At 32.3% G+C, this 10541-nt stretch overlaps 1 protein-coding gene across 5 annotated transcripts in view; it reads left to right on the top strand.

The window, feature by feature from the left end:
* Positions 1–10541, top strand: part of LOC117177547 (protein kibra) — a 441495-nt gene that overhangs the window by 211015 nt on the left and 219939 nt on the right. The window lies entirely within an intron of this gene.

Genomic DNA, 10541 nt, shown 5'->3' with positions numbered 1-10541 from the left:
CAAAAGTCCGATTCGCGCCGAGCATCAGAAAAAAATTATTAAAAATTTTTCAAATCTTTTATTTTGAATTCCTGTTCCTCTATGAATCGAAGGATACCCTAAAGTATATTTTCTGAAAATTTTATTTAAAAATTCCAAAAACTGACGTACAGAGCACAAGTTGAAGTGAAAAACGGATTAAAATCGACTTTTTCAAAAAAGTAAGTTTTTTGGCTTTAATTTTTAAACTAAAAAAGTTACAACTTTTTGTCTTAAGAAAAAAAGATGCGCAATCAAATTTTACATCCATATATATCTTTTGAAAATTAAAAATCAAAAATTTTTTCTAAAGCCTCCAGGGGACTTCGTTTTTGCACGAAAAAATTTTATGTGCCCTTATTGCATCCGGACCCACAATTGTACGCGACTGCCTATTTATTTTTGTAACCATATTCAACAGAAACCCTTGGTACTGGGACCCTCTATCCGCAACCCGAGGACGCGTTCTGTGGCTTTGTCATAGGCCCTTCGGTTTGATTCTAGAGGAATATATATATATATATATATATAAAGGGTTGTAGCACAGAAATAGAAATTCAACAAAATCGGAATTTTTCATGAAAGCGAAATAACATTCTGCAAAATCGAAATCACCATATAAAGATAAAACAAAATTTTACTTAATCACGCAATCGTACTCTCTAAATATGAATCAGTGAAAAATTCACTGATTAAAATAGTAGTTAGACCTTTCACTGATTAATCAGTGATTTCGGACTTATTCACTAATCAGTTCAGTAATACTAGAGTAAACCATGTGAAGCCTAACCTCTAAATTTTTAAGTTAAGTATTGTTGTTACTCCTTTACTTAAGTAGCAAGAAGAATTCCTTAATGAAATATGTTTTTAATTTTCGGTCTGTAAGTCTGATAAAGTAACTATGGGGGAAGTATACTCTTACTCGTATAGGATGTTCGTACTTAACGGGTTTGTATATGACAGTCCAATCTTGAAATTAAACTAATATTTGTTTTGCTTGTCATTTAAAAACATCTGAACTATTCACCTCTTTTAATATTTGATCAGATTTATGGATTTTGAGTTTTTGCTATGTTTCTTTGATGTAATGTACTAAAATATTATTTCATTATTATTGCTAAATTGACATGGTGCAGTGCTGCCAACTCTCAAAAGTGGTTATTTCACTGAATCAATAAGTAACCTTTCACTGATTGTCAGTGACCCATTTCTAGCTATTTGAATCAGTGAAATTTCACAGATTCAGATTTAGAGAGTAGGAAAGGAATAATTCAGCAGTGCAATTGTTAAAATTAGGGTGGCCGAAAAAACATTTTACGAGCCACAGGGCAAGTCACCCCCCCCCCCCAGTTTTCATTTCCGGAGAAAGGAAATCGTTATTTTTTCGAAATTTAAATATTAAGAAATTGGAGGGGAGTGTCTACGAAATAAAACCATACTAATAACAGTTATTTTCAACCTACTCCCCCCCCCCAGCCCACCAAATATGAGCCAAGAATCTGAAAACACTAACTGACAAAGTAAATACAACAAACTCTAGCTTTCACTCACCCTGTTCTCAGCCTTCCTAGAACTGCTGTCTCATGCAGTTTGTCAGGGAAGCAAGGCGAGAACGGTCGTTTACGTTTCGATCCCCCCGAAATCAGTCCAAGGCTGCTTGAAGGCAACCCCCGACACTTGACTGAAAGCGACAGTTTCGTGTACGTCCCATGACTTTTAAAACCATTGATAACTGATCAAACAACTGTAACTTATTTAAACAATTATTTTTCCCGAAAAATTTAAAAAGATCGTATTTTTGTATGAATTGCAAAAGTTAGTCATTGTTTAGAGTGTTATATTTTAATAAAAAACATTATGAATCATTTAAATAATTAACTATTGTCTATTTTCAAAATATATACAAATTGAGCCAGAGATGTCCACTTTTTCCAAGTTGGTATCATGTTACTTTTTGTTGCATAAATTTATGAATTAAACATAATATTAAGTGATTTTGAGTACTAAATTCTGCTAAAAGCTTCATGTCATAGTTTATACAATGAATTATTGTTTTTTTTTTCGAATTTCCTTCAAATTTAAAATGGATGGATGACGGATAAAAATTGTTTAAACAATGACATGAAGTTTTTAACAAAATTTACTACTCCTTGAAATCATTCACTATTATATTTAATTCATCAAATACAATTTAAAAATATTTTTTAAAACTAATTGTTAAAAAAAATATATTTGTTAAAACATTTAAAAAATGTTTATTATATTATTTGTATACAATATATAGTCTAAAAAATAATTGTATGTGTTCTATTTTTTTTTAAGTTATCGAAAAAAGTGCTTTAGCAAATAAAAGTAATTTAAACAAATTTCTATTTGTTGAACATTAGAAGAAATGTACAAAAAGTATGTAATTATTCAACAAAAACTAGCGTAAGGAAAAAGGGGACATCTCTAACTCAATTCATAGAAGTGTTGAAACTAAACATGATTAATTGTTTACATAATTAGAGCATGATTCTGACCAAATTTACTAATCCAAACTATGACCAACTATTATATTTCATTCAGAAAATACGATTATTTAAAAAAATTTGTGAATAAATAATTGTTTAAATATGTTACATTAATTTAAGCAATTAAAAATAGTTTTAAGAGTTTTAAGAGGGGGGGGGGTTAAAAATAAAAGTTATTAATACGGGTTTATTTCGCAGAAACTCCCCTTTAATCCATAAAAACTTAAAGTGTTTCGATCAAACTCCGAAGTATAAATTCAATTTTTGGAAAATCCCAAATTTTCCCATGTTAATAACATAAAAAATGGAAATTTTTTTAGGGTAGGCTTGCCCTCTAGAGTAAAAAAATGTTGCAATGTATTTTAGATGGCTCTAATTATGTATATATCTTGTATTTTACCACATATATTATATGCAGAAAAGAGCGCCTTATTCGAGGCAGAGCATGCTAAAGTCTCGATCTGCGGAGGACGTTGGTGAGGGTAGTGCGCTTCCGAGAAATATTTCCCCTACAGCCCGCGAGGCGTCCTATTGAGAGGTTCAACTTTACTTTGATTTGTATGTAAAATAGTAGATGTTAGAAATGAGAGGTTGGGAGGACAGCGGACTGACCCCTAAATATTGATTGAAATTAGGTTGTACAACAAATATTGCAAAGTGACTGGTTTAAGGAGGTTCGATGATTATCGACTTTCTATACTTTTTGGTTGAATTACAAATATTATCTACTGCAATGGTCCCTTCATGACCCTGCACTATTTCAGCTAGTTTAAACGAATTATTTTTCGAAATATTTGTTTTTAAAGTTGCTGGGTGAAACGTGGAGTCTTTTGGAGTCTGGATTTTTATACAGTTTTGCAAAAAAAATCGAATATAAAAGTTTAAATCGCCATAGTCTTCTCGGTCACGATGACTGAGTAAATTACCACCATAGCGACTTAGAAGCAGTACGCGGCAATTGAATTGTGACGTGAAAGGGGACATTCTAACTTACTAAAAATTCTATTCACCCGTATCTTCCAGACAGAAAAACGCCGATCCTCAAAAATACACCAAAATCGATGTTCTTTTGAGTTTCAACAAAAATGAGCCACACAGTTTCATTTTGAGAATCTAGGGAAAATTCATTACTTTGAGACTATTTTTTCTCATTTCGTATTTCATATTTATGATAACTAATGATTGGGAAATGCATCAAAAATAATTTTTTAATCCTCAAATAGAATTTTGAAGTGACAGATGAAAAAATAATGTGATTTTATTACCGAAAACGCTATTGATTCTGACTTCAGAAAAAACAACATTCCTAATTTATTTTTAGCAATTTTAGTGATTTTGTTTTAAGTCAAAGTGTATGGAATAAACAAAATTTAATTTAGAAAATAGACAGAGACAAGATTAATCATTGTGATAAAAAAATATTTTCTTCCTCTGAACTCAGAATGTTTTTTTAATTAAAATCGAATTATTTTTTATCTGTCGCACAAAAATCGTATTTTGGAATTAAGTAATTACTGTTCATGCATTTCCTAATCATTATTTATTATAAATATTAAATTTAAATATTGGTACAATTCAAAAACAGCGTGCCAACAGTAACCAATCGGGTTGCCGGCGCGAATTAAATGCATTTCAAAAAGTTCCCATAATTTAGAGCACTGGTTCGAAGAAATGTCCTCTACATTTTCTGCGAAAGTTCAAAGTTATCTCATCTTGCAATTGGTAGTGCCATGCATAAAAAATGAAGTAAATACAATTGTATAATTATAACAAAAATTTGTTTTTCACGATCCCAATTAATCGCAAGTTGTTCTGTGAAAATGTTTGGTTCGGACTTCCAATCTGGCAGATGCAGCAGTGAGTAGGGATGTAAAGTTTCATGAAACTTTAGCGTGATAAAAAGTTTGATAAAAATCTTGAAATATTTGAATGTTTTGTTAATCGCAATTCAATTAACTGAGAACAAGAGTAGCAGTACTCTTATAATAGTCTTGGGTTAGAATAATCAGTTGACCGACGTTTTAAGAATATCAGTTTATTATGAGAAATAATAATAAGTCAAGATTGACGGCTCAACCCGCGTAATTAATTCTTTCAAATTGATCCACATTAAAGTGAAAGTTGCACATTCGTAACGCTCAATTCCACGGAACATGTTTTCGCTCGAGTTGCGGACACCGGAATCCGGTGTCTCCAGAACGTGGGATTTTTCGGCCTCCACCACTCTCCCATCTGGGAGCGACACATTCAAACGTAGCGTATTGATGAGTCTGCTCTGCTACATGTTGCCTAGGCCTGCCTCGCGTAGAGCCGAAAATGCAAGAGGAGGAATCCGAACTCTCCCGACTTCACGAATTACGATCTAACTGCTGCTCAAACGTATTATGGTTTTGAAATCGCGAGTTACTTTAGAATCATTAGACTCATTGCAAAAGGGAAAATATAATTTACTTAATGCAAATAGATATAGCAGAAGATTTCTGGGTCTAAAATGTTTCAAATTTAGTGCTGCATATCTTAGTCATATTTTTAGTAAACAATTAACTTTTAACAACTAATTCAAAATTTTTCAAATCAATTTTAAAACAACAAAACAAAAAACGAATTCTCAACAAAATATATAATTTTTCAATGAAAAACGGTTACATTATCAGTTCAAAAAATAAATTGACCACAACAAAAATTTACAGCAAAATAGTTTAATTTAAAAAAAAACGTTTTATAACACAAGAAAAGAATGTTTACCTAAAAATAGATTTTCAATCAAAGAGATTAATTCTTATTTAAAATAGCCAAAGGTCGGCTAAATTTATTGAGCCAATGTCGGCATTTTAATCGGCCCAGTGTTGAGCCAGTGCTGGCAGCCTATATTGGCTATTTATATTTGCCGATCCTCCACTGATGCTTGGCACAGAATCGGCACTTTATTTCGCCAAGTCTTACTTTTAGCACTTAATAAACAAATGTTAAACGAAACATAAAAAAAAATTCAATTGAAAAATTGTCAATGTTCACGATGAAATTTGATAAGTTTTGTCATTAAACATTTTAAATGTTTATGAAAAATTACATTTCCTGTCATTGCTGGCATTCCTGTCATTGCTCGCCAATGAATTTTTCGTTGAAATTTACTTCAGGAATTACACTGACCTCTTGGAAAACTTTGTTAATTTCAAATAACCTCTGACTGACCTTGAACGTTACAATTGACCTATGACTTGGGTACGTACCTGAACTTAGAATTTTACGCTCCATCGAGTGCAGATTTAAAAAAAGGGGTCTTCCATTAAAAAAAAAACATGACCTTCACTTTTTTGAACAATATTTTACCTGAGGAAATATCCAACCGTCTCGGGACTTTTTAGACACCCTGTATGTATCAATCTAAACAGGACCATTAATATTTATATTGAAAGTACTCGCAATAAATTAATATTTATTTTTTAAATACATTTTTTTTATATCCTTAGACCTTAGATTATAGCAGTATTGATACTCAATGTTGGGCAGACAATGGCAACCAAGCCTTGTCTGCTAAGTCAAGGCTATAGTTATCAATCCGGTAATGGCGCGAAGATGGCAGCTAGGTTTGGGCCAATGCTGGTACCCAGTGTTGGGCCGACAATGGCAGCCAAACCTTGGCTGACAAGTGCAGGCCATAGTTATCATTCCGTCATTGGCGCGATAATGGTAGCCGAGCTTCGGCAATATTTTTGCCGACTATGGGCCAAGGTTGGGCCGTATGTGACTTCGCATTTGGGATGTTATGTAAATGTAAAATACGCAAACTGTTAACAGGAATATCAATACAGTCATTTTTAAATAAATAATTTAAATCGATCACAATTTTTCTTCTCGTAATATTTCGTTTTTTCCCGTAGTAGCTACTTTACAACATTTTACAGTGACGGGAAATGAAATTTTTTATAAACATTTAAAGTTTTTAATGACAGAACTTAACAAATTTCATCGTGAACTTTGAAAATTTTTTAATACATTTTTTTTTATCTTCCGTGTAAGATTGGTTTATTAGGTGCTAAAATTGAGACTTAGCGAAATAAAGTGCCAATTCTGGGCCAAGCATCAGTGGAGGATCGGCAAATATAAAAAGCTAATATAGGCTGCCAGCACTGGCTCAGCATTGGGCCAATTTAAATAAAACATGGTTTGCCGTGGTAAAAGTGACACTTGGCCCAGTAATATGCCGTCACTGGGCCAGACTTTGGCTGATCCTCGTGAAACATGATTCCCCGTACTAAAAGTGAGACTTGGCGCAATAAAGTGCCGATACTGGGCCCAGCATCGACGGAGGATCGGCAAATATAAATAGCTAATATAGGCTGCCAGTACTGGCCTAAGACTGGGCCGATTAAAATGCCGATATTGGCCTAATAACTTTAGTCGAACTTTGGCTACTAAAATTGGACCAACTCTGGGCCGTGTATTCAGCTCCAGCAATTCGCACTTGGGGTCGCATAATAATAAATAATTAGAAAAAGAGAGCTTCAAATTTGGTTCATTAACTTATCTGAACTGCAGACAATTAATTAATATTTATTTTTTAAATACCTTTCTTGTCATATCCTTAGACCACAGACTATAGCAGTATTGGTACCCGGTGTTGGGCCGACAATGGCAGCCAAGCTTTGGCTGCCAAGTCAAGGCCATAGTTATCATTTCGTCATTGGCGCGATAATGGCTGCCGAGCTTCGGCAATATTTTTGCCGACGGTGGGCCAATATTGGGCCGTATGTGACTTGGCATTTGGGAAGAATCTGGAAGATTTGAAGCCAATCTTTTTAATTTGATCAAATTTAAAAGAAAATCAGCGAAAATTTAAATAATTTTCAAGGATTAGATAGCTTAGAACGTCTGATAATATGAGAAACAGAATTTTCTCAAGATTAATGTGAAAATTTTTTATTATTTATTTTTATTCTTAAAGCATACAATTTGAGAGAAAATGAAGCAAGTTTTTTGTAAGCATATCGAAGGATTTCATAAAAATGTAAACGAAGAGTGTAGAACATTTTAAAGCAAAATGTTTCAATTTGGTAAGATTAATAAATTTTTAAAAAATCGAGTAAATTCAAGAAATATTTAGAAGAATGGAAGAGATTCAAGTCGAATCGTAAAATTATTTTCTTTTTTTTAAATTTAGATTTCTAATGATTTCAAAAATAAACTTTAGAAGCTTCAATGGAATTTCGGAAGATTTTATGGAGATAAAACCATTTTTCTTAAAATTCCTGGGGAAAATTTAGGACGTTATACGTCAGTTTTTTACACCTGGCATGATTTTTTAAAAATTTAAGAAAAAGTTTTCTCAGTTCAAAATATTTGTAGGAATTTAAGTCGTTTTAAATGTATTAGAAATATTTAAAAACTTGCAAAAATTTCCAAAAATTTATTAAATATTTCCTGATTTCTTCCAAACTTCTAAATGTTGTAAACTTTTTTTAAAAAGACTCGAATTTTACCTAATATTTTGTAAAATTTTCTAAAATAAAAATCTTTAAATTCCTCCAGGTTCTTTTTTGACACATCTCTATCCATGCTATTTTAGACTATAATCACAATTTTGGGGATTTTAATAGAAGAAGTCGAAAACGTATTAACAATTGAACTCATATGCTTTCTTCATATATGAACACTTTGAAAAACCTTTAACGTCTCAAAATACTTATCACAATATTACAAAACTTTAAAAATACTAATCTTTATTCAGCATTTTACAAGTTACACTTATACAATAGAAATATATACAATCTTCAACCCCCAGGGGCAAACAAAAATTACCTGTTCGGGGGTACTGATTAAAATTAACTTACACATAACTTAAAACTAAAATATAAAAGAAAAATTCTGTTGTTGTTAACATCAAAAAGCTTTTGGACTATATTACAACATTAGGCTAAAATATTGGATTTTATCTATTTTTTCAACGTATATCTGTTCGAACTTTTAGATATATCTAGTAATTTATATTCATTGGCTAGACTATTAACCCTTAAACGGCCAAAACGCCACTACCGGTACACTGCTTTTCAACGGCCAATAACTAAGTTTATTCGACACTAGAAAAAATTGAAACACATATATTTTTATTGCTTAAGATCTCCTCTTTCCGACGGTGCCAATGAAATTCCTCAAAAAATGTACTTATTATCCCAAAATGCAGTTTAAATAAAAAAAACGTGATTTTTCGTGCCTATTTTTTTTTGTGAACCATTTTCCAAAGATTTTCAAGTCTGTAATTAACCTGGAATCTCACTAACAAGTGGAATAAATGTCTAAACTTTGAGAATCCATGGTTCAAAGATCGATTTTTCGTTTTAGTATTTTCAAAATGACGTCTTAATGGCAAAATTTTTGTGAAAATATTTATGAATTTTTTTTACAATAAACGATGCGCTTTTTGGAAAAATCATCAAGAATAAAAAGTTCTTGTAATCAGTCAAGGAATACGCCTGAATTTTTTCGAAGCGTTTTGAGCCAAATTTTGGATTTTGCATATGAACAATTTTTGCAAAATTCAAATTTTGCTCAAAACGCTCCGGCAAATTCAGGCGTATTCCTCGGCTGATTACAAGAACTTTTTATTCTTGACAAATTTTCCGAAAAGCGCATAGTTTTTCAATAAAAAATTTCCAACGAATCCGTAACCTTTATTGCACTCTGACATCAAACCACACCGTCACCGCATTGTCATCCTGGGAATTTCCGAGTACACCCAAGAAAAAAAAATGCTAAAGCGTAAAGCTTCAAAAATTGCAACAAACTCCGAATCGGAATGGGATTCCGATGAAAATGATGAACGTATCATCATACCTAATACAGATTACTCTGGCTCTGATGGAGATGATTCATCAGATGACGAGAATTCGGGATCGGAATTTCCCAGACCGAATGTATCATATAGATCTGTTTTCCATAACTACACAGCATCTCAAAAACAATTGGAACCAAATCACGTCTTTTCATGGAGTAACGAAGAAAAAGTTTGCCCTGGAAATCTAGATGATCAAGTTTTTCTGTCTGATAATGTATGGAAAAAAATATTATCTATGTCACCTGTGGAGTTATTTGAATGCTTTTTCTCCAGAGAAATAAAAAACTATATCATAGAAGCTAGCCAACAAAATGGCTTACAAATATCTACAGAAGAACTAAACACTTTCATAGGTATATTAGTGCTGTCATCCTACAATATCCGAAATAATCAAGAAGAGTATTGGGAAACTGACCCCATTGTAAAATGCTCTCCTGTAGCTTTAGCAATCAGCCGCAATCGATTTCGTGAAATCAAATCAAAAATAAAATTTTCAAAAACTGAGGTGATTTCGAAACTCGCAGATACGAATCACGAACAAGAGCATTATGTAATAATGAACAATGTCGCCAGAGGACTACTAGATTTTGCATTGATTGCAACATGTATTGCTGTTTACATTGTTTCTCAAAATTACATTCTGAAACAGCAGGATCAAAATTATTTCAACGGATTGAAATCTGAAATGAAAAAAATTCTCCATAAAAAAAAATTAAAAAACGTAAAAAAAATATATAAAATCTCTTAAAAAAAGAGAGACTATCGATATTCGTCGACCTCCACGTTAGTGATAGTTGGGCAACGTAAACTTTGTTTGCGGCAGACGGACGATAGATATTCGTGAATCATTTTACTCTTACACGATGCTTAGAACTATGAAAATTTTTTATTGAAAAACTATGCGCTCTTCGGAAAATTTGTCAGGAATAAAAAGTTCTTGTAATCAGCCGAGGAATACGCCTGAATTTGCCGGAGCGTTTTGAGCAAAATTTCGAATTTTGCAAAAATTGTTCATATGCAAAATCCAAAATTTGGCTCAAAACGCTTCGAAAAAATTCAGGCGTATTCCTTGGCTCATTACAAGAACTTTTTATTCTTGATGATTTTTCCGAAAAGCGCATCGTTTATTGTAAAAAAATTCATGAATGTTTTCACAAAAATTTTGTCATTAAGACGCC

This window comes from Belonocnema kinseyi, chromosome 7 (genome assembly GCF_010883055.1).
Source record: "Belonocnema kinseyi isolate 2016_QV_RU_SX_M_011 chromosome 7, B_treatae_v1, whole genome shotgun sequence".
Taxonomy (NCBI): Eukaryota; Metazoa; Arthropoda; class Insecta; order Hymenoptera; family Cynipidae; genus Belonocnema; species Belonocnema kinseyi.
Note: the sequence above shows the minus strand (reverse complement) of the source record. Positions and strands in the feature narration are given on the sequence as shown.